The 25844-nt window shown below is 44.1% G+C and overlaps 1 pseudogene; it reads left to right on the forward strand.

The window, feature by feature from the left end:
- LOC142585511 (uncharacterized) overlaps positions 1-22178 on the forward strand; it is a 37003-nt pseudogene extending 14825 nt beyond the window's left edge.
- Positions 22179-25844: the final 3666 nt, after the last annotated feature.

A 25844-nucleotide genomic window follows, 5' to 3' on the forward strand; every position in this document is an offset into this window, starting at 1 on the left:
CCTCTCGCGTCCATTTCTTTGTTACACCTTTATCGCGTCTTCTTATGCTTGCTTGTTTCTTGCCTGGCAGTCGTTTGTTTTCACATCGATCAAGCCTTCGACGGCAAAGCCTGTCCTCCGGGCCTACGCCGCATCCGATGGCAAACGACGCAATGACGGTGAGGCGCACTGTGTCAACAAAGCTTCCGCGGAAAACTGACCGATCGCCGGCAGGGGAACGGCAGCCCATCGGCGGCCGCAAGTCGCGCCGCATATATACGAAGTGTCAACACAGGTTAGCGCAGAGCGAGAAACAGGGCACCGCTGACGATGAGCTGCTCAAATAACGTGACGTACGTATATAAACAAATTGCTGACATTCCCCCACACGACGCACCTGGGAGCCACGGACAGCTAGCTGCACTGCCGACACGTTTGGGTCGAGGCGCCCCCTTTTTCCGCGAAGCAGCTTAGTTAAATTGCTAGAATAAACACGCAACTTCCCGGGAAGGTGCTCCATTAAATAATAATAAAAAAAAATCGAGGCAACCACCACCTTCTCCTGTCTATCGAAATCTCCTGCAGAATTTGTACTATGCGGTCCCGTCGCAGTCGCAAAAGTTGCAAGAAGCACTGTTCACCATGCCAGTGCGGGAACATCAGGCGTTTGTAAAAGCGACTGCCAGCCACAAGCGGCACAGTAGAGTGGCCGTCGCATGGAAAGAAACTAAGCGGTAGTCGAAGACAGAGAGAGATTCCTTTAATGTTAGAAAGGTTGAGTGGTCAAAGTGAAGGACATGCTTCTGACTTACTACTCCACTCGGAGGGAAGAAGGAAGTGGGAAAGATAGGGACGAAAGAAATGTGGATGAAGGAAGAAAGGTGAAGATTATGAAACAAATGCACGACAACGAAGTGCCCTAGCAATGCATTACGCTAGTGAAGAGCAGTCAGCCGTTTCTTTGCAACCTGTATTATACTCGCACTGCTGTTTTAGCCATAAGCGTGTCCAAACCAGTAGTTAAATGCTGCAAGACGCAACTTGCGTGAAGGCTGAAGAAAAAATCAAGAGAGCGGAGTCGCAAGTTGGCGCATTGCATTGAACTTCGACGTTATAACGCGGTACACCTCCTCATCCGCAGCTCTTCGTTCGATGGCGAAAAGCAGTCCGCGTGCCGCTTTAAGCCGACTGGACGGCAAAGTGTTCGCCATAGGAAAGTGACTTGGACCGTGGACTCGACCGACAAACGCAAAACGAGCAACCACGTCTCCGCTGCACGTTATGACAACGAGTGGGCTCCACAATAACCTTCGAATGCGCGGTGAACCCTGTTCTGTGTGCACGTGTATCGTTTTTTTTTTCTTATCCTATTCTTATTTCCTTCTGCTTCCCCATCTCCCAGTGTAGGGTATCAAACCAGAGGCAGCAGGCCAATGTATAAATGCTCGTACGTGAGAAAAGGTTTGGGAATATACCGGCCCCTTATCTACAACAGCATAGTCGAAATTGCTTGTCTGCGCCTCTTGCGCGGTGTCACGGCCTAATCACCATCTAAAATTTGCCCTTTATAAGCGCTGACGCGGAAGACTGGTGTCACGATGGAAGCGAATGCAGCGGAGCGTTCATTTTGCTCCACCAGGAATGTCTATATATATGTTTAGACGACCACACACAGCACGCACTGCGACCATCACTGCAAAACACTGTTAAAAAATGAAAGTGTTAACAAAAGCACTGACATTTTGGCCAAAGAGCGAGCTCAGAACATCTCCACCCATACTAGGTTACCAAAGTTCGGAAAGGCAAAAAGAAAAAAAAGCTTCGATATTGACAGCTCGGAAATTGAAAACCTAGGGCCTTCGTATCAATATACGAAAGCAGGAAGTTCAGCTAAAAAAACTAATAATTTTTTTCCATTTGTGAACTTCAGTTCAAAACAAAAAGAAGACTGAGCTAATATAAAGCCACTAATAAAAGGCTTGCTCAGCTCGAGGAAATATAAGTTCTATAACGAAAAGTTCTTGAAAACGACTAACCTGATTTCCTTCGTTGTGATACCTTAATCGTCTGCTGTTTCGGAAGCAATGATTGTACAGAAAATGGTTCTGACTTGCTTTGATGCATTTTTCTTTTTCTTTTTATGCATTTCACTTTTCTCCATTTTCATTCTTCGGAATCATCCCTAACGCCAGATCGCATTTCCATTTCGATCTTTAAATGAACGAGAAAATCCAGCGCCCACAGCCAGAGCACACTGGCTATGGCGTTCTGGCTATGGCGTGGGTTCGATCCCAGGCCGCAGCAGCCCAATTTAGATGAAGATTAAATGCAACAAAGGCTCCTGTACTTCGATTTTAGTGCACGTTAAAGATCTACAGGTGGTCATTAACCCGGATACCTCCCCTACAGTGTCTCTCAGTATTAATGTTGCTTTCGGAAGTTAAAATTCACGAATCAATCAATCAATCGATCGATCAATCAATCAATCAATCAATCAATCAATCAATCAATCAATCAATCAATCAATCAATCAATCAATCAATCAATCGAAATTCGGCTGAGTGCAGTTGCACAGTTAAAAAACTATAACAGTCGCGGATACCTCGTCCGTCTGTGTCGTCAGCAGAAGTCCGCTCTGACTTACCTTAGTTTGATTTTAACGTTGTGAATGATTCTGCACACAATGAATTAGTGAACATCTTGAACATCATCTTTTTTGTGTGTGTGTGCGTGCTGTGGCAGGCACGGTGAGACACGAAGTTCGCAGAAAAGTAGTACTATAACGAAGCTACACCAGCTACAGGACTTTCTAAGGCTCTGCTTACTTCCATATCGCGAACAAGTCCACGACCTGAAATCAGGACGGAGCGCTGAAATGAGCGAGTAGCCTGGCACATAATATTTATGCGTTAATTACATGCTTGCACCATTGGAATAATTAAAACGTAGACAGCAAGAACGGGATGGTAGGTGGAGAGGGAGGGAGGTCAGAAAGCGCGAATTCTTAAAATCGAGCGCGCGGAACAAAAGAAAGCAGAGTACTCAGTTTTCATTTATGAATGACGCCCACGGCATCCTGTGCGACGGGCCACCTTTTGAAATTCTTTTTTTCGCCCCCATTTTATACGTCTCGGGCCAACGTACTTAGAGAACGGAGCGAGATAAATTGACTTTAAGAGTACGGTAAAGAAGAAAGATTGAATTGGGATGGTGTACCACTGGTGTATCGCGTTATCTGCGCAAAGTTTCATCAAAAAGGAGTACGGTCTTGAATTTCACTTCAGACGTTTAGCCCCTCCCCTGACGTCACAATTTTCACGTTGTTGCACATTTTGGCACTTTTTTTTCGCCGTCAAGTTCACGAAAGCTGGAAAGTTGACTATTCGTTTATTTTTTTATGCACAGTAATGATATTTCTATAATTATAAATTAATTAGCTGCACTCTATGACATGTCAGAATCAATGAGGTCGTGGGTAGCTAATACGGAACTGTAGAGGTGACGGAACCAGTTCCTTTGTCTGCTTTTCTTTTCTTTCTGGAACTTAAAAACCTAGAAGCGTCGTCAACCAAACCAGAAAAATCACAATACGCCGACAACTGCATGGTGATGACCACATGGCGCAGACTGAAAATAACGCGCTGCATTGAAGGAAAGAAGCATGTTGTTATCCCGTAATCCGTAAACTACACGATGTATCGTGGAACGGCGCAGCGAGCTGTGTTAAATGACACGACGCTGACATACTACCATAAACCAGCGTCATGAATACTCATCAGACGTGGGCACCTCATTCACTATCAAGGACCTGCTCTTCTCAATAAACAAAAATTGTTCGTTGCTCCATAAATTCCTTTGTATACATATACATTCTCTTCCCTTTACGATTAAGAAAAAACTTTCAAACGCCATAGAAGTCACACGCTTGTCGCGACCTTTCCATGTGATCTGTCACATATTCTTTCAGATACCATCATGGCGCTATGTTTATCGTTTATTCTTTCCTTATTGAGGAATAAGAACTTGTCCTACTGTGTTTTGCGCTTTCCATGAAAAAATTTATCACAGCAGTCGTGGGCCAATAGTGAACAATTGATTTTATCGCGTAACTATCGGCGCATGAGTCAATCTTATACGCTTCAGAGCGTACCTTTTGCTGAAATTAAAGCATATTCGCGGAGTAACAGTGAGTAGGGACGAATTCTTTTTAATATTGAAAACAATCCACTCCTCTCCTCGATTTTTCTGAAAGCAGTCGAATAACAGTTTATTTAAGTTAAACGAATTTATTCGTTGCCCTATAAGAAGGTTATTGTGAGAAGACAGAGGAAACGCTCAAAGCTGGGAAGATGGAGGTTAGACAGACCCTAGGCACCGCCAATAACTCCCACGTTAGCTTAATATCCATAGCGACGGCGCCCGTAGTCCATAACCGCCAGGCAATCATCTAGTGATCTCTGCGTAAGCTTCAGGCCCGCGTGTCACGTGACATGAGTCATCGGGGAAGGCCGACAGCGCGTGCATTCAAAGTGGGTCACCAGAGAAGCTTGCATTGCAAGCAATAATTTCCGACGGCTGCCTGCGGCGCCGTAAACGACGTCACGCCAGGTCACAGAGAGGCCCGGAAGTTGGTGTAAGCCTGAAGAGGAAAGAGGAAGAGGAAGAAGAAAAAAACAGAGGTTCGCCGACTCTACCCCACCCATTCTTCGCACAATTGCTGGCATTGATTGGGCAGAAAAGAGAGGAGCTATTCCCAGCGCTGATTACATCCTAAATCTTTTGGCGTTCGATTGACCTGTGCGACCGCCATTGTGTAGAGCGATTAGTTCCAAGTGTTCGGGTTAGTATAGTTTTTTTTTCTTTCTGTCTACTCCTCTTACACTGCGCTCTCCGTTTTTTTTTTCTTTCCTTTTTTCGAGAGTACAATGGCGAACATGACGCTCTGCTCCTGTGTGACCATGGCTTATTTTACATTATAAATTTCAAAACACTGCTCCCTTTCTCTGATTTGCACCAGTGAGACATCCCTTCAAGCGAGCGAGCGAGCGAGCGAGCGAGCGAACAAATAAGCAAGCAAGCAAGCAAGCAAGCAAGCAAGCAAGCAAGCAAGCAAGCAAACAAACAAACAAACATTATTTCGTTCGTTCGTTCGTTCATTCGTTCGTTCGTTAGTTAGTTAGTTAGTTAGTTAGTTAGTTAGTTAGTTAGTTAGTTAGTTAGTTAGTTAGTTAGTTAGTTAGTTAGTTAGTTAGTTAGCTGGTTAGTTTTTCTCTACCGCCACTACACAGATGCGAGTTTTCACATGCACCTAAACCTAAATACACGAATGCGAAAACACCCGTGTACTTAGATTTAGGTGCACATTAAAGAACCCTAGGTGGACCAAATTATGCCGGAGTCCCCCCACTACGGCATTCCTTACATTCAAATCGTGGTTGTGGCACGTAAAACCCCGTAACATATTTTTCGAAACATCGCCAGGAAACAAGCAGTCTCCACATCAAAACTGACGCATGCTGCCATTCAGGGAAAAAGTTGCGCGGTGATTCCGGCAGTCAACCGCTTCCTCTCCTACTCTGCGAAAACCCAGAGGAATGTCTCGCACGACACTGCACGTAACTTCCTTCAGGAAGTTTGTAGAGAGGCGGACCAGGCCCAGAATAGAATAGAACACATAGTAAGAGGGAGAGAGAGAAAGACACAGAGGGAAATAAGCAAGCGTGTAGTGGACTCGTGGGGAGTGGGAAGGGGGCTGCAACCATAAGAATCGATGGCTGGCCTTCTGTGGTTCACCTGGCGCCGGGCCGGCGCCAGCCGCATCGACGCGTCGCTGCGGCGGAGGCACTGTCGCTGGGGGCCGCTGTGGGCCGCTCTGTCAGGGGCGTGGTCTTGCGCGGCGCCGCGCGTGGGACGGGACCGGCCGCACTCTGTCGACACAACTGCGACGGGACGCGCTCCGTACGCGGGACGCTTTCTTTTCCTTCAATTTTACTTGCTTATTTTCTCTCGCTGCCGTTTCGTTGCGCTGTCGATGTCTCGCCACTCGTCACCGCGGGGTCAACCCGCGTGCGACGATTTATTGATTCATGAGAAGGGCAGACAAGCCCGGCTCGACGACGACGGGAAAGGGCATGAAAGAGAGAGAGGAGAGAGGAGGGGAAGAAGAAAGCCGCTGCTGACTCGGTTTAAGGCCGCGCTGCGAACTGCGGAAAACTATCGAGTGATTGCTTTGAAGCAAAGGGCGAGAAGCAAGTGTCTTAAGAGCTTTAAGCGCGCGCGCGTGTGTATATGGGTTAAGCACGTGTAACACAAAAATTTTGCTCGGTCCTATAGCCTCCTATCGGTAGGAGCGGAGATTCTTTTTGTCGCATGGGGTGTTTGGGCTCCCGACATTCTACACAACTTCAAAGAGCGCTTTTCTGACGGTTCATGGAGTGCCGACTGGGATTTCGCCAGTGTGTTTTTGCTAAGAGTAGCTTCCCCGGGCAAGACGTCTTAGTTGAAAACGTCTTTTAACCGACAAACCGGTAAAGTTAAATGGAGATGTTAGAATGGCGTTCCGTGCTCCCTTATTATTTTTTTTTGTCTACATATCAGTCTACATATCAAAGACAGTCTAGCTTTGTTGCCATAATCCAAACTTATTTAGAGCGTTGACAGAAATACTGACATGGTTTGAAGAGCGAAACGTCATTTTTTTTTTTTTGCTATCTAGCCACTCTGATATGGTAATGCTGTCGCAGGCAGATCACCCCTCCCTGTCTCTTAGCATTTCTCAGTCTCCGACGAAACTTATAGCTGACAGACTTTGACGCTGCCAGATCAAGGACCAGTAGAATTGATTTTTTTTTTCTTTTTTTTTTTGCAATCGGCATGTGACGATAAGGCGCCTGTCTCGACAGTACCAAAACAGAGCGACGTTACGGGCTTGTTGTTTCGGAGCGCAAACAAGCATTATCCACAGATACTATAAATAACCGCAGTTCAGTGCGAACACCAGGGGCTCTGGCATGACACTCATGCTTTCAAAGATCTTAAACAGGCCAAGCCACTCAAGTTTAGAGTTTCTGTACACATATAGCGAATCGGTAGGAATACGAGCTAGCTATACGGGAAAGGAAAGTGTTTATGTTATACTTTGAGCGGATGCGAGAATTTACTGTGTCGATTAAGTTATTAACAGCATGCCACAAATGCTGACAGGCAACGTCGGCCACACTCCCTTGCTTCGCACTTGAGAGAAAAAACAAAGCACCTGCGAAACTCTTAACGTCCAATTATTAAGAGACAGAGAAGAATGTATAACATATTTTCTGGTATCTATCTTACAAGGAGTATAAAACGACCAATAGTATCGAAAATGACAGTGAGAAAGAAATAGAGAAGAACGCCACACTCAAACTAACCCGAATGAACGTATCACCACAACTGCAGGAGACGGGATAATGCATGTCGCGTGATGGGCAAACAGTGTTTCAGTAATACACTCTCCAACAACAAATTTCCTGCAGTAACGCGAGTAAACTTTAACTTTTAATGTTCGCTACCAGGAACCGTACACATGGAGTATGGTATAGGACAGTTAGTGGTTCCACTGGTCGTCTGCACAAAATGCGGATGGTATCCTGCGCTAAATGTTTCTATAACGTTTTGTTTCGCTTCGAAGCTCCAATGCCCTCCATGTTCCACTTCCGCCTGAAACTAAAGAAGAAAGAATATCGCCCGAATAACATCTCCTCTTCTTCCCAATTCATCGCTAAATCCCACCCGGAAAGACACATGCGTGACCAAATCAGTTTCTCTCTCTCTCTCTCTCTTTCTTTTTTTTTTTTGCACGGACTGCTAGGAGAAAAATGCGCATCGCTACAAATGAAAGCAACTCGAGCGGAATCCCTTGCATCGGCCGCGTCTAACTAAGCAAGCAATCTCCAGAGGGCGCGCCGGTTGCGTGCCGTGGCGCCAACTGGTGGACGCCGGGCTAACTCGCTTGAAAGCGGACCTTTCAGCTTTCATTTCTTTTTTTCTTCTCTCAATCTTTGCGTGCATCAGTGCCATCAACGCGCAAGAAAAGAGAAAGAAAGAGAAATGGGGGACAAAGAGAGAAACGTAGCTAGCTAGACCAAGAGGGAGAGCGAGAAATACCATATACTTATTTTCCTCTTGGCAACGTCCCGTTTTCTGTTTCCATCGTCGTTCTCCGGAGTGAGGTCGCCCCTTCACTGTGTCGCTTTCGGTCAATAGCGTCCGTGACGCTCCACTGAATAGGGAGTATCGGCCAAATGTTTTCGTTTGCGCTTCAGTCGCTCACGCAACGACAAGAATGGACAGCCGCGGTCGACGCGAGATCCCCCTCCCTTCACAGAGAAAAAAATAATAATAAAGACCAGAAAGAATAGCACCATTTTGTTTGTGTTTTTACACATATATATTTGCAGATAACTGGAGCGCGAATGTCTCAGACGAAACGGAGTCGTAGTTTTGTGTTCGTCGCGAGATGTTATCCTTCGAGCATTTAGTTGATTTCGTTTGTTACGGGTCTGCGACGCTCCTGCCTTTCACAAAAGCGTTACGATACTTAAAATAACAGACGTTGCAAGAGTTGATAGCAACGAGTCTTCTGGTGAAGCAATGTTCATACTTGATGTTCTTTCAAAATAGATTAACATGTGAAGCATAAGCAGCTGAGTCTAGGTTAATAGCACTCCTTGCAAATCGTTCCGTTCAGTCACCCTTCAACCCTCTACACCTAATTTAAACTTGTACCGGACCATTGCGACAAGTATTTAAATCATAAAAAAAGAAACAAAGACATTTGCTGCTACCCGACATCCGTGTTTTTGCTTGCCGGCGTAATATATTTTTGGGCTGTCAGATTGTATGGATAACAGTAAGAGTCGATTAAGTTTATCTAGCTGTCGCATTTGTGCTCTAATGTTTTTTTAGATTAGACCGTCTTGAAGCAAGTGTGTACTAAAGCCATGCGTTCATCACTAGAAGTCTGGGAAAGAAATTCGGCATCGTTATCACGAGTACTCGTAAACGTGCTCGCTTCGGCCTGCAATTGATTTTTTTTCCTGTAAAGCGTGCATCTCCTTTAAGTTAGTAATTAAGCGGCGAAGCCTTCGCTAAAAAACTGATAACAGTGCGCGATATTATAGACGTTCTCCGTGGGCTATAAGCGATATCTTGCCTGAGGCTTCCGAATAAATTTGAGTTCCAGCGGTCCATTACCATGCCACCTAAATATAAATAAACCAGTTTATTTTTTCGTTGGCGGATTGTTGTCCAAACGGTCAGTATTGGATAACACTAACGTGCTCAACAGCCTAACGCCCCCAGCGACTGAGTCATCCCAGTACACCAACTTTTAGTAGTAAGTAGCACGCTGCGCTTTAGGCTCACATTTGCCAGCGTACATGGAATTGAAGCTATTACAAACAAACTTTGTGAATTGTTGGCCTTACTAGAAACGTGTCAGTGTATATTGCCATTATTCTTTTTTTCCATTTACGGTACTGTTTTCTGGTTCCGGATACTTGTACTAGGGGATCGCTGAGAAATTTAAAAAATCTTGCAAAGGAACGTCTTGTGTATCTTTTCTGGTTTGCCGTATTATGCACACACATTCATGTTGTCACTCAAAGCTAAAAGATTAAAAAATTACAGCTCCCTATTTTTTATAGTAGCCTTAAACAGATTTTAGCTGTGAAATCACACAAAAGGCCATGCACATACGAAGTTCAGCTACTTTAAAATCGCATCCTACCTTTTCATTCAACAAGACACACTGAGAATGCTACGTTCTGCGTCCATGTACGAATTACGGTTTCCAGTTGTTGAAATATTCCCTGCCCAGTGTACTAAACAAGCTTAAACTGACAAGCAACAATTTACATACTATATCAAAAAACACTACATTAAAGAAATGAATGCGGAGACAAGGCAAGAAAAAAATAATCGCTTTCACAAAACTTGTTGCTGAGCTGGTTGGTTATTGACTTAAATACACATGTTACGGCGTTAAGCAGGCGAGGATAAAATGAGACACAAACGACATACACGGGCGGCATTAAGATGCGCTTGAAGATATTGTGCTGAGTGTACGATCCTCCGACTTTCTAGTAATTCTTTTGGAGAAAAATGGTCGCTTGTAATGGACACTTGCAAGCGTTGTAGCTTTTTTTCTTTGATTATGTTTCCTGAAAAAAAATTACTTGTGAACTCCTACACCACTGTTTTTTGCAACATTTGTACTTTAGAGGAGGGTCGGGCCAAGTCAAGCTGCCGTAATGCAGCTTTTCCTCACTATCATTGCCACTCATGTGCAATGTAGCCGCGTACCGGTGTGGTAAAAATTAAATTGAAACAGGATCGTGAAATTCCGTCAGTGGAGGCACTAGTGTACCTTGGTGCTCGCTGTATCGAAAGGCTGAGAATCCGTTCAAACATCATGCCACATTTGGTTCTTCTTTAAAGGAACGATGCGAGCGAATAGATAACCTAAGTAAACGTGACAGATTAGAGACGTAGTATGTCCTAACTAAATGTAGACAGAAGATCGTAACGACGGGGCTCCCACAGCGTTATGTGCGCCCCATCATTTTAACCTTGTGTCCACGTTTACTATATAAGTGCACCAAATGTCGCATTATGCTCAACCAACTCGCCCAACTAGTCAGGCTGACAAGTTAATTCTTGAGACTGTTCGAAGCATCTCTGAGAACAGAGCTTTATAATGCAAAAAAAAAGCAGCAGCAGCAGCAACAACAACAACAACAAAACTGCGTATACGTACCACAGTAGTCGCGCTTCGACTGCGAAAGCACTGTACAAACTCCTATGATGGGCAACTTTCAATTTATTATTAGTAAGTTAAGATACTGTAGTCAAGCCCTGATAACAAAGATTAAGTGTTCCTTGCTCTTCCGCTGCCGTTGTTCATTAGGAATGAAACCAAGTGCGAGCTTGCGACAACCACTGCCGTTCAGTTGAGTCCAAAGCGTCGTCTGACCGCGCAGCTGCCAGGACATGCGTGAGCCACCTGGAGCAGGAGACGGTCACCGACAGCACTGGCGTGCGCAACGGCACCTGGAAGCGTTACTACTACCACTGCCCGGGCATCTACTTTCCGGAGGACTACACCGAGTGCTGCGGTCCGGAAGCCTCGAAGTGTTGCCCGCCAGACAAGTGGTTCTATGAGATCGACAACACGTGAGTGGCGCGCGATACTCCGGTGTTTCAGTGAACACACCAATTAATTATTTAAAACGCAACGGTGCGTGTGTGTCCTCAGGTTTGCCGACATTCCACATCCCTCTTCTGGTTCCAGTCTTACGGGTTACACAATCAGCAGATATGTCCAAAAGCTGACCGACTTACCTGTGTGATGTAGCCATCTCAATTTCCTACCACACGAGTTCAACAGTCCGACTTTCAGCACGCTTGTATTCTCGTTTCAGCTTGGCGACGGCCATCGCAGTGTCGGTGACACTCACCTGCTTCGCGCTCACCATACTGGTGATCGTCTGCTGCTTCTGGTCGCGGTGCCCGCTGTACAATGCGTGCAGATCTCGCTACAACCACGACATTCCAAATCGTAAGTTCGAAAGCATCGCTAATAATATTGCTGGGTAATGTATTTGTCTCTTGTACGGGGCCCCTTTAACTGAATTGTCGTGTTTTGTTTTCGCGCCGGGTTGGAGCATCCGCTTTTCAGTGTTTACAGCTTGCTGCGCGCGGTAGAAAATTCCCTACATCGAATGAACATTCTGGAATGTATACATACGCGACCATGCAAAGTTCGGTGATCAGTGCATGAATGTTCGCTTGAAAACAGGTTGTACACCTATAATTTCAGATCAGCAGCTGGTTTTGAGAGCGCACGCAGCCCGCAAAAAATGCAGCAGGTTGGCTATACGCGCAAAGTCCGTCTCAAAGGTGCCAGTTTTCGGTGCTAAGCAAGGCTACCGGTCGCAAAAGTATCCGTAATCTTTGGCACTGGCCAATCATGATATCAATTTTTTTTTTTGCCACAGCAGCAGGGCAATAGCAAACATTCCTTAGGAACCCAAAGCTCTGTCAACTTGGCTCCAGATTTAGCCTTAATCTTGTGGATAATCTCATTGTTTCTTGTTTCTTTTGTTATGCTTCGCTTTGTTCCCTCGCATAATTTTTTATATCGCACGCGTACACTTAAACATTTTACACTGCTCTAAATATGACGCATTTATCTTCAAACTTCGCACTCACCGCAGACAAATCTGAGGATCTCGTCATGGAGACGGTGCCTGTGGATTCTCCGGCGAACAAGAAGAAATATGCGCCCTTGGCCTCGATGAACGGCAGCCCCATTTTGGATTCCCATTCCAAAGGTATGCCAATTCCTCGTCCTTAATTACTAAAGCAGTGACGCACGAAATGCTATCTGTTTATTCAGACACACTACAATCATGCGCGCAAGATCTTGGAAGGGCAGCTTCGAGTGCATGACATGCGTCAAAAAGAAAATTAATGAAGCAAGCATGAAAAAGCTCATTACTAAGCCGCTTCTAACCACGCGAACTTAAATGCAACTAAATTCGGGCCTGGCTCGAATAATGGTAGTGAACGTTCGCAAACTGAGGTTCTAAGGAAATCCGCAGTTATCGTACGACTTTTGACACCGATAGCCATGCCTATTTAGTCAGTATATTGAGGGATCATCGTAAAGTCCTGACTTGGCCCCATGCCGTGTCGTCACGCCGGCCTACGGCAATAATGGGTAAACAGCTTCGTCATAGAAGGTGGGTCGCTAATTACGCGCGGTTGAACGAGTTACAGTGAGAAGCAGTATTAGTTTTTTGTACATTTTAGGTTATAGTACAAGTGTTGCTGAAGGGACATCAGGCGATCATTGAACGCTCTGACATTAGACGAGCAACGGTACAGGCTCGTCTGGTGTAGCCCCAGACCTAAGCGGCAAACAGTGTCCCAAGAAGGACATGCGAATTATGATAATGGCTAGCCACCTTATTGCAAAAAAAAAGAAAAAGAAATGCAGTCGACATTATCTTAATGAGCGATGGATGCGACATGCAGAGTTCATTTCACTGATTTCAACTTGAAATGAAGGCATGATGTAAACACACGCGTCCGACTAAGGAACTCACGAAAAGGATAACAGCTGCGAATGTTTTTGTACAAGTGATACTACGCGAAATACTGTGAGTCTTACGGCGTGGAATAACTCAGTGGTTATCCCTGCCATCGCTTCGTAATGCGGTCGAGAGTATAGTTTTTATTGTGGATCTTATTAAAGCTCAGTTCTGAAAGTTGCTTGTAGATTAAAAGAAATATAAAGAAAATTGAAATTGCACTATAGCTACTTGATGCAGTAGCCACAAACTACACCTAATACGCTAACTTCTTTTTCAGGTGCCACAGCAGTGTAACCATCACCATCAGAAATTGTTCAGCTTGAGTAGCGTGATCTTTTGGTGCACACGTAAGTACCGCATCGAGCGATATGAAAGGGAAACCCGTAAACTGATTTCAAGAAGCCGTAGTGGAGTCTTCAGTGAGACATGTTCAATGAAAAACCTATTTGTTACATTTATTTAGCATGTAAGATTCCAATCCACACATCAGTATTATTCGGTATTGATCTCGACTATGCCTACAAATACATTGTGCATTCCCAGTTTGTGCTTTTAAATGCTTTGCCAAATATAGTTATTGTGCTGAATTTTTGTGCACGTGATTTTTGGCAGTCTGGATCTGGAGATCAGACGCGACAAGAGTTCGACCCCAAATGTAATGTAGTGCAAATTTTAATGCAATTTACTTGTAGGGTAATTAAAGAATGAGGATATAAAATTCAGCTTAGTTCACACAACTCAATAGTTAGCCACAAGAAAATAAGCAATTTCAACTCTTTGGTGGTGCGTTTTTCTTTCCCCCTAAACTGCAGTCCTCTGTGCGAAGGTGCTCGGACTCGGCCCGGATGACCACGAGGCGACGTGGGCGTTCCTTCCGGAAAAATCAATCGACCATTGGCCTCTCACCGGCGAGATGTGAATAACGCGACCGTGTGGATGCCTTGACCACTGCCCTGTTGTCCGGAAAGTTCGCTATTCTTGCCATCAGGTTGCCGCGATTCATAAAGTGCAAGTAGTTTCGCTTCACTAACAGGTGGCCCGTAGCTGTGAAAACACTTACGTTTAGGCTAGTTGTGTTTTGTTGTCACAAAGTGCTTCTTGAGCTAAAAAAAATGAACACTTGTCCAGCGCTTTGTGGAAGAAAGACATACGGGATACGTCACCTTTAAGAAAAACATTTCACTGGCTTTGGCAGAAGGTCGGTAATAGGCAGCTGCCAAATGAGAGTTAGGACAACGCCACTGGGAGTCAGTAAACTGACAATTCAAACAACTGTCGATAAGGACATATTAATTTTGGTATTTTTGTCTTATTCCCTATTCAAATCGTTATAACTTCAAGGTTTGTTAAACGTTATGGAAATAGATCAGCTAATACAACTCCTAACGTAGATAACTATGAATTGCAGATATTTCTGCAGGTATTCACTCCAAATTTAAGCTAATTTAACCTAACCTTTTGCACTTGAGCGCTAGTGAATCGTTTCCTTTAAAAGTGGACTGCCTTTTGTGTTGGCGGGAACCCAGTCTCAAGGAGTCACCTCTTAAGGTTCTGAGACAAATTCTCAAAATTCTTTTGTACGCCCTGTGTAGCATTGTCTCCAAGATGTTAAAATCTCGATGTATGTCCAATTCTTGCTTCCGCTTGCAAAAAAAAAAAGTGATGTGCTCTGCTGTGCTTCACGTACAATATTGTTTGAATACCATACTTGGGTTCCTTGGAGCTCACTTAGTCATTTCCATGCACATACTGTATGATCAAAGGCGAATAATGTTCCTACATGTTCTCAATATGTCATACAAGTACGACATGAGGAGGAGGGGATGCGGGGGTCTGAAGGCAAGTGCGAAAAATATTCAGGCAGAACCCACCATTTTCGGTATGTTTATCGTCGTTAACGCGATAAACATTCAAATAGTGGTGCACATCGTCAGGTGATAGCACCGTTGTTTTCTTGTCGCGTGATCCCGCTTGAAGGTGAATATATATATACAACTGAAAGAGCCACCGCCGAAACGCGTCATGTATGAACCATGTACTGCAGCCAGGCTCCGCTCTTGCGCTTCCCCCTGGACAAGCTGCGCCATCTAGGAGCGCGCGAGCGAACTCCCCCTCCTTTTGAGCGGCCTCCGTGATTGGCACCGGTGCGCGCTGACGCTGAGGATTAATCTCTCGTTGCAGTGCCCGTAGTCAAGACAGCATCGGGCCGCTGTGTTCGAGGATCCAGGTTAAATACCCACCAGTACCAAAGTTTTCCAAGTCTTTCTTTTTATTATGTTTATTATAATAATTTTATTATTTACCTTTCTATGGGATGCAGCATAAGGTTTAAAATTATGATTGATATGTTAGAAAGACCGCCGGAGTAAAATTCCAGGACACATCATACAAACCGCAAAGTGGGGGGGAATTGGGCAAATGCTAATCGCATTAAAAAACAACGTCTGCAACTGCACTTTTGGGTATTGTTCGGTGCGTCCAATGTTGTTCGAGGAATCCGTCGTTCTAATTTTCAGGTATGGCTTCTAGAGGCAGTCTAATACGACAGAGTAAAGGCAAAATTGGTGCTTTTGCGTTTTATCCCCAGCAATTTAAACACTTATAATGTGTGAATCAGTGTGTCCAGGTGTTCTCCTTTGAAAATAAATGATGTGGGTCTGTGCTTGGGTGAAAGGAACAGAACATAAAGTTCCATTGGACCGTTTCCTTAGCGCCATCCTATTTGAGGATAGCACTGGTACGCAGAAATCAGGCAATTAAAGATACTGAAGCTCAGAGTTCATTGCCCTGAAATACAAGTCCGTCTTTTTATAAATATAATATAACCATTTTCATGCGGAATATTACACTTATATTGATAACAAGTAGCTTTTGCGCGATAAAACACATTTGTCCAGGTCGTAACCCTAGAGAAGTAACAATGTGCAGAGAGTGCCATATATAATGACCTGCTCTAATGCACAAACAACAGATGCCGGTTCTTCATCATAACACGACCCCTTTCTTGAAATGTGCATCCAATAAGTTGAAGCAAACACAATTATCTCTTCATTCAACTTCTGAATTTTCTAGTGTTCCTGCGTAATTCGAAGGCTTCGTTTATTTATTTATTTTTTCTGCATGAAACATCAGGTGTCCGTATTAATGAGAAAACCGATGAGAACGAAGTTTTATTTCGAAGTTTAACGCACGAAAGCAGAAATAAAAAAAAAGAAAACGATGCCATGAAACGCCTTCTGCCTCTTAACACCTGCCAACTGCATGTGAAAGACTAGGAAATATCCTGACTCGAGAACGCCGAGCCAACCTAAGTCACACGACATTGAGTTCCTGTGTTTCATTCCTGAATAGAGTCTGAACGGGAGGTCGTACGGCCCGCGTATTGTTAGAACAAAATAGAAAGCCGACTGAGTTTAATCTTCCGGGACCAAGAAGACCTAGCATTATATTCATGCGGATTAGGAGTATATGTCGATTTCTCAGTGGCGTCTCTAAATACAGGGTTGTAACAACGCAAGATCTATATGGCGTAAAAGAAACCTGAGATATTTTTTAGAGTCGGCTAATCCACCTGCGTAGCCGCCCTCGGAGTTCGAGAAGGCTAGATTAATGAACATGCCCGAAGCTTAATTTATATTATGCGCTTCCCTTAGAAGCTCTCGGTTTCTGTATTTTCAGCAGTAGAATATGTTGTCATATATGCACCAATTTATTAACTTATTTATAGTTACGCCACGCTGGTAACTCTGCCTTGCAATGGAGTTTCTGAAACGAAACGCAAAGTGCAGTCAAATACAATCTTCGGGCATCCGAGGAGCTAGCGTAGCATACTTTTGAAACACGGGGCATAGGCGAACGTGCTTAATTTTTGAGCGATGAAGTTTTCGCAAAAGCGCATCACATAGCCTTACTGTTGGGCTCGGCGCCCTAAGTATGTAGAGAAAAGGCTATTGGCACCCAGTGCATTATTCTATCACAAGACCTCCCTTCCTTCCGCATTGAGGTACAAATCAACGTGGAATGTTAACGTACTTTGCAACCGATTTCAGGGTCGAAAATCACAAAACTGTTAGTAAAATTCCAATTAAGTGGCCATGTCTTGAGCATTAACCGACTTTCATAGAAAAATCCAAAGGCATTTACCGTAGAGCAATTGTATGAGAAATTAATTCGTGAAAACGTATTGTTTAAGGCGTTAACGAGTCTCACACTTTAGCTTATGTCAGCCAGCCGCCACTAACAGTGTGTTGCCAAACAAGGCCATCGCCTCTGACGTGCCCCAAAAATTTATTTCTGTTAGATAGTTTGTCTGTTTGCCTGAGGAAATCTAGAAAAAGGTACATCCGGTATTGCTATCTCTCATTCGCATAAAAAGACGTGCGGTATATTAAAATAACTAGTTGATATCTGTTCATGTTTACACCTTTTGCCCTTAAATGACAATGAAATCGTTATTTACGGAAGACGCGCTAAAAGAAAGGGAGAAAATACGATATGAAAAGCAGAGAGGTTAAGCAGAGTAACTTCCCAATTGGCTACTGTCCGCTGGTTACCAAAGTGTGTAACAAAAGCCGCTGCCGTATACCTTCACGAGCGCTCCCAAATCAGAAACTCCTAGTATAAATTGTAAGCCTGAGACATAAACCGTTAACCGTGATAAACAGCTGTTATGATCAACCTCCCATATTGCCTTTCGAGACCTTTCTCAGTGAGTCTTTGTTGCACCAGACAAAAGTCAGCCAGCGAATGAGATCTGTCACATTCCTTCACAACCTCTCTCCCTCTCCCGTTCTTTTTACATAATTTAGTTCGTGTTACTTCCAGCTTACAGGTTCACACATCTACGTGCATGACCGTGACACTATAGCTGATGATAACAACATGTAATCTATTCCAGCACCAATGTTTAATCATGATTCAAAGGGGCTATGATATCGAAGTTGAGGAGGTGCATTTTCTCCTATCTGAGGGCGAAGTCCAGGTAGCAATCCACTGCCGCAAGCTTACCTCATTTACTCACGACATCACCGCTACATTGTCCTACATAATTAGCTAGCCAGCTGTTGAGCTTAGATAAGTGCGCTTCGTTCCTAGCTCTGTACGCACAAATTCTCACAAGCAAGAGGCCCATGTCTCCTTAAGCACTCGGCTATTGATCTATTGTGTACAAGCCCACGTCCAGTTTCTAACGATGGCAAAGCGAATGAGCGATTTAGTTACAAGAAGCCAGCGATATCTGAATGTTTAGATAAGCTTTCATGAACCTACTTCAAAATCAAACGTAGAGTGCCAAAGCTGCGTTATGAGTCCAATGCCAGTCAGAAGGCTTACCAAATGCAATCGAAATATCTGCTTAGGTTGCAAGCTAGCGCGAATGGAAATGCGCCCTTAGAGCATAAAATTTGACTTTGAAGTGGTGAGATCTGCTCCAACCTCGCTAACGGTAGCATCAGTGCGCGCGAACAAACTGTCGGATTCTGCGATTGGAAACGAACGTTATAATCATTGCGAGGTGCTCCTCTAAGCATTGCCGTCATCGAGCCTGCCCTATTGTTGTGATTCGGTTAATTTACGGTCTTCCTTCCCTGTAAAGCTGTCTTCGCCGCGTTGTGCTTTCGTCCAGCCAATGGCGGAACCGGCAAACGCTGAAGTGAAGACGAAGAAGAAGCTGTACGCGTGCTGAAAGGGTTACAGGAATAATATTATTATTATTATTATCTTATACCCGGTTTTCATCTGATTATTTCCTTTTTTCTCCAACCACAAAACATTTATTTTTAAACTCACACGCCCAAATTGTTAACTCCCTTGTTATCATTATTATTTTTAGGCACCTAATTAAACCGCCCGATTCTTGGCCAATCCCCCACTGTGGGTATGTGCCACGGCCACTCAGGACAACAACAACAACAACAACAACAATACGTCTACAGTATGGCACACAACGGAATCCCTAAGCTTGTAGGCAACATTTTGACAACGGGCCTGGTCATCGTCAGTGCCTTTGCCGAAATGTTGAAACCCGCTTTAGTCTTTTCTTAGTCGTTCAATGTTGATTCGAACGCATTTCGGTTATACACTGTATACCACGCCGTGCAGCTCCAGGTAAACCACTGACATCTTCCACACCTTCAAACGCGCCAGCTTAAATTAAAAAATATATATATTGTTTAATGTGTGCCGTCGATGCGCTGGCAAAATGTCGTGCGCGCGCTAGGAATCTTGCAGTGACGTTTTCTCCGCTTGCGAAGCTTAATCTTCGTCACACTCGGTACTTGAAAGGCGCAGCAATTCCCTTCTTGAAAGATTGAAAAGAATGTTCGAGTTTTCCGAGCTTTCCGAGCCGAAGTTACAAGGTGCGCGCTGCTGATCTATAGTGACCAAGAAAGAACACTTCTTATCAGTGCACGAAACCGACTACTCTGTGCTTGAGGACGAACGTGCGGGATACGTAAAAAAAATATTTAGGAAACAGATATGTTGGCCAGCGGTAAAAATGATCTACTCCACGTCTAAAAACATTTTCGGTGAGCTGGTTCCCGCTGGTAATAAATCGGAGTAATGCGTGAATCAACAAGTTGTGCAATACTTGCGGTGCCCTCGCAATCTTGAGCAACGAGCGCAGGTGAAAGACAATGAATGAACAGCTTTACCATTATTTCTACAAATGCTTATTTGTCTTGTGACACGGAATCGTTCTGAGACGGGGCTTAATCTTCCTTTTTGCTGCGAGGGTAAAGTTATTTGAGCATGCACCGCTAAGCTCCTATACGTTAAAGGCTTCAAGAGGCTATGCTACACTTTTCGCCGACACAGCTGCTCATTATATGGAGGGAAGTTGGATCAGGACGGGCGATTCCCGCAGTGATGCTCATCTAGTCATATACAACTATACGGCAGCTTTTCCACCTTCCTATTCACCGACGAGTCTGTTAGCATGTGCGCCTGTTTGGCATGGAAGAAGAAAAAAAAACATCACCACCCCTTCCAGTCCGTGAAGATGGCCGAACAGTGAAGTTGTGTTAGTTACACCGAATGCTACACCATGCAAGCCAAACTTCGCAAGCAGTCTATTTTGTTTCACGATTCTTTCACCTCATTTTCGGTTTGTGTGCATCGCGTGGTGAGCATTCCTTAGAAGTGCTTTCTTTTTTCGCAATTCTCCCAGCGTTCTTTTTTTTTTTTTTGCGCGTGCGAGTTGCTCCGCCCCTTTTCTGTGCGCCAGTAATGAGAGCAATGTTTCGCGCAGAATGAAAACCATCTGATTGTTCTTTTAATTTATTTTGTGTACTTGCTTGGTCTTGTGTTGTACTTTCTACCGCTTGACTTTGAATTGTCGTCTCTAGTTTCTGCACTGCTCGGTGTGCCCCTCCGCTTGCAGTGATATGTCTGGAGACGTTGAATCTTGTATTGCTCGCTCTTTAGTTGACGGCAGATGACGGCGTTTACATTTCATAATCAAAGCCTTGCGCTTCAAAATTAAATCTGCCCATCACGTAAGACAATGAATGGCTCGTACCCCCTTCAGCAATGGTTCATACCACAGTAAACGCGGCCTGCCCATCACGACGACAGAAGTGAAATTCTACGCTGGGATGACGAGAGGCAACGGAGCCAGTTGTGGAAGAAGACGACGACGCTCGAGCCATTGGTGCTGATGATAGTTTTAGCGAACTTTTCTGCATAAACAGCTTCGCTATAAGAAGAATGACCTTGAAAGAATGTAACGTGTGCGATGGCATCATTGACGTCAGACACATGCTGGCGAGCTGTCCCGCGACTCTCGCCGACCCCGAAGAAAGATGGCTTTACTGGCACAAGTTGATAACAAGCTCTTCATATAAAGATCAGCTACGGGCTGTCCAGAGGGTCCACGATGACGCCGTAAGGCGCGGCCTGGCGGTGCCGACGTGGACGCGGCCCGCCTCGGTCTGAAAAGACCGGGCTTCAGGACACTAATAAAGTTTTGTGACTGAATGAATGAAAGCTTCTTTGTAGAAGCAGCAGAGGAAGGTGATGAGTGAGAGCCGTCAGCAACGTGCAGAAACACGCGTGTCTACACTCGCGGTTCCTTCGACTTATTCCAAATCTCATCCGCAAAAGAGACCATGAGCGATTGAACCGCAGGAAATTACGAACGAGATTGTCGCGGGACCCCTTCAAGAACATCGCAGTTGATATTCAAAGTGAAGACGAACTCGCTCGTAGATGAAAACGCTGATCTGTGTGCCTGAAAAAAAAAGAAACGTTACCTTCGTGACGATGATCAGGGGCCGCCGAAGTCTTACTGTTTTTAGCTTAGATGCTGCGCCAAGCTTGTACAAATCGACCAGCCACTTAGTTTCTTGGCCTACCAAAGTATTTTTGCAAGAAAATGAGATGTAATGCATTTATTCCATCCTCTATTTTAGGGATTGTCCACTCGCCGCCTTGCCTTTCGCTTCCGCCCGCTTCTTATAATGCAGTTTAGACGCACGCGCTAAATATACGCAAAGCAAAGCTTTCTTGGTTATCAAATTGCTGTCACGCATGGAAGCGGCTAACTAGCCCCGTCGTGGCAAAGGAAGGGGAAAATGTAGAGCACAGTGACTGGCAACACCCTGGCGTACTAATGTTTAAAAATATAACACACCCTGAGCAAACCTTGATCACATCTATCAATTTTCCCTTTTGAATGAGTTATAAGAAAGGTTGGACCAAAATAAGGACTTCTGCACAGGTGTTAATGTTCGTTTTATCCATCTCTACATACTATAGTTGTGGTATTCATCGAAACGCCTTTGGATGGATGGAAACAAAGCCTTCACCAAACGTAAGCAGGGGTGATGGCGTTGAAGATGCATTTGATGCGCGAGTGGTTCTGCCCTTTCTCTATTACACACACGTTGTTGAATGTATCGACAAAATAAGCTATGTACTAATATATTTGTGGTTGACTCTGAACATGTATATGCTGTTCATGTGCCCCAGCTGTACCTGCACTCGTTCTGAGCATTTATTTTTCAGCTTTTTTTTTGTTCATTCATGTGAATTTAGGTTGTAAATCTGGGTCAGAGAAATTGTTGCCAAGTTTCTTTTTCTTTTGGAGGGGGGGGAGGGAGGGGGGTTATTGGGCCATCCAGCTGGTTAAGCAGAAAAGTAGTGTCCTCTGCTGCGGAGTTGCTTTTGCGCGATGTTTCACACTGGCGCTTAAACATGATTGTGTGATAAAAAAAAGTAACAGCGTCGTCGTTTTATCAGTGTTTGTGTCAGTTAACCAGGATGCTTACAAAGCGTCATTGCCTCTCACAAATCTGTCCAGGACACCTTTTGAGTCATTTCGCGCGGTGTACAATTTAATTTGTGAATAAATTACCTTGGGAGTTCAGCTCAGTACACTCAATTTCTTTCACGAGCTATCAGAATGACTGAGAATATAAGTGCCTGCAACCACCTTGTATACCCTTCTCCGGCCGTCAATCAGCTCTGAATGAAGACGGCAAAATAAACCCGACGCTACATGCATATAATCGAAGCAAAAAGGTAAGATGATTGGTTATGACTGCAATATCGATGTCAGCAATTTATCTTTCTTGAAGCTGCAGTGATCTGTTGCGTTGTTTCGAAGGCAGGGAAAAATTCGATTCGTCTGATACCAAAAAAAAAAAAAAAATAACCAAACAGAAGAAAATGATCATTGAGGTTTATTTCTGGTTTAATGGCGCGGATATTCCCAATATGCAACATTCTCACACCCCTTCTTGGCCTTGTATAAACTAAGAAAAAAAAACAGCTGAAACTGCGGCGCCAGCATTTTCACTGCCTTCCACTTCAAAGCGCACTGAACTTCAACTTTGAGCGAAGGCAACCTTTACGGGCCATTAAGTTCATGCCCTTTCACGACAAGTGTCGTGGAACCGCTCTTTATGGTGCCAGGCAACTTCCCAAGGAGTTTCCTCTCGAAGCCAAAAAAAAAAAAAAATCACAACACGAACGCCAAAAGTGGCGCGTTAGGAAGGAAAAGCGACAGCGTCGGCATTAAGTCAGCCGAGCAAATCAAAATCGAGCAGCTGGCGCCCAAACGTGACACCAGCCGGGCGGCAGCCATGAATTATGCACGGCCGTCAAGTAAGTACTGTACAGCGCCCGACGAAAACTCGATAGAAGAACGGCGCAGAACTTCCTCGGAGAGGGTTGCGTGGAAACCCCAAGACACGGCGTAGTCTTTTACGACCGCGCACGATGTACGAAGTAGAGAGCGCTCGCTCCGTGGAACGTCAAATGGCGCAAGATTAATACTTCTCCTTCTCCTACCACGTGACTATGTTCAACGTCACCCGAACACTTGAGAGGTTTTAATGGAAACCGAACATACATAAACGGCCAGTCATCCCCTATAATTCAATTAGTCAATTAGGTCAATTAGTCACACAAGACACCGGAACATGAGATTTAAAATCTACAAACGAATAAAGTTGGGTTAGAGAGCGAGGGAAAAGCATTACGAAATCGTGACCGGCAGCTTTGTTACCCGTGAAAAAAAAAACTAGAAAAAAAAAAGAAGTATACGATCATCGCATTCTAACAGTGCTAACATCAGAGACTGAAACTTGGAAGGGAACGAAGGAGCTTCAGAAGAAGCTAAGAACCGCGCAACGAGCGATGGAACGAGAAATGCTAGGCGTATACCTTCAAAAAATGGGAAGACAGCGGTGTTGAGTAAATAGCTAACGGGGTAGCCGATATTCTAATTGAAATTATGAGGAAAAAATGCAGTTGGAGAAGCCATGTAATGCGTAGGACATAAAACCGGTGGTCTATTCGAGTTACAGATTTTGGGCTCTTACAAGCTAGAATTGTTCGTAAGACCAAGTTTCAGCCAATGCAACCAGTACAACTGACGGAGCTCGGCGTCAGTTGCGCTATATATATATATATAGCCGTATAATTTCTACCCAAATGAAGCTTTTCTGGGTCAAATCAACCTGGTGCTCCAATGAGTCAGGTTCGTTTTTGCAGCGTGTTCTCGCCCTAAGTTTGGTGCATTACACTGAATAAACACTCGCTGTTTTTTCAATGCGCTAGTATTAGGAGTGCCGAAATCGAAAACAGTGCATGTGTGTGAAGTGTGTGGGACACTATATATATATATATATATATATATATATATATATATATATATATATATATATATATATATATATATATATATATATATATATATATATATATATGAGATGAGATCAGCTGGCTGTCAGCGCCGGACCACCTTCAGTTGCCCTTCGCTTGTTCGCAGAGGCAGGACGTGTGTCGTGCGAGTTCCTGCGTAACACTTTTCAACTCACATTCACCTCTAAGTCACCATTTAACTTTTCCCTGCTCTAATTTGCTGGCGACCGGCTCTTGTAGGTAAGCAGGCATAAAAATCACTCTGGTAACTATAGAAGCACGAACGATGTGCGATCTCTAATGTTGCGTCCATTCGCAATACTTACTTCAAAACGTAGAAGCTGTGCGAGACTAGCACCAAAGAATCGCAGGAACTAGTCCAATGAATCGTCTTGTGGCTGAACGTAAACATGGCAGTACAAGAAGATAAAGAAAACAGTTGTTGAGTTGTCCTCCCAACGCAACTAACACCGCGGCTCCTGTGTAAAGTGTGTTCAATCTAAGCGGTATTTATTTATTTATTTATTTATTTATTTATTTATTTATTTATTTATTTATTTATTTATTTCGTGTACCCTCAGGGGCAGGGGCATTAAAGAGGGGAGTGGTTACATCAAATACAGAAAAAAAGTACAGTGCATCAAAATGGTTAATAGTACAGAAATAGATGGCTCTCGGTTATACAATGTTATCTGAGTGTTCTTGGAGTGCTGGTTAATAAACTGAAATACGGTGCATGCGGTGCAGTAACACAGTGTTCGGGTAATGCAAAAACATGAATGAAATGCTCCTGTTTATACAATGTTATATAATACTGCCATGAAGTGCCGATAGTCAACAATAGTAGCGGTTGAGGCGGGTAGGCGATTCCACTCAGCAGATGTACGCGGAAGGAATGAATGAGGCATGACATTGGTTTGGCATAATGAAACTCCAACTTTGTTATTGTGATCTAACCTTGATTAAATGTATTGAGGAGGGGAGATAAGTTCATCGCGAAGGGAAGGATAATGAAATATCTTATGAAAAAGTGAAAGTCTAAGGCCTTTACGGCGAGAGGCTAAAGATGGCAAATCAAGGTTTAATTTCATTACAGAAGTGCTGGCAGATCGGTTATAATTAGAAAAAGCGAAACGAGCAGAGTTCTTTGTACCATTTCTAATGAGTGAATTAGGTTTTTCTGAAAGGGATCCCAAACTGCTCCGGCGTACTCAAGCTTTGAGCGGACTAGTGACTTGTATAGCATTAATTTTAGGGAAGACGACGCCTCAGTGAAATTGCGTTTAAGGTGTTCCAGCATGCGGTTAGCGTTTTTAATTACGTAAGAAGCATGCATGGACCGCGAGAGGTTGCTAGTAATATGGATACCAAGATATTTGTAGGATGAAACAGGGTCTGCACCTGTTCAGCTAAGTAAGCTTAGATGTCGCAGCTTCGTCGAAACACATTGAACTAAGTTTTTGACCTTTGCGTTGTCGACGGTGTGCATTTCAAGCAACAACAACGCTTCGATCTTGCTGACACGACAAACTTTAGTGCGCACAGCGTTCTACATGCTTCGCAACGTGAAAAAAAAAGGAA

Source organism: Dermacentor variabilis, chromosome 6 (assembly GCF_050947875.1).
Source record: "Dermacentor variabilis isolate Ectoservices chromosome 6, ASM5094787v1, whole genome shotgun sequence".
NCBI lineage: Eukaryota > Metazoa > Arthropoda > Arachnida > Ixodida > Ixodidae > Dermacentor > Dermacentor variabilis.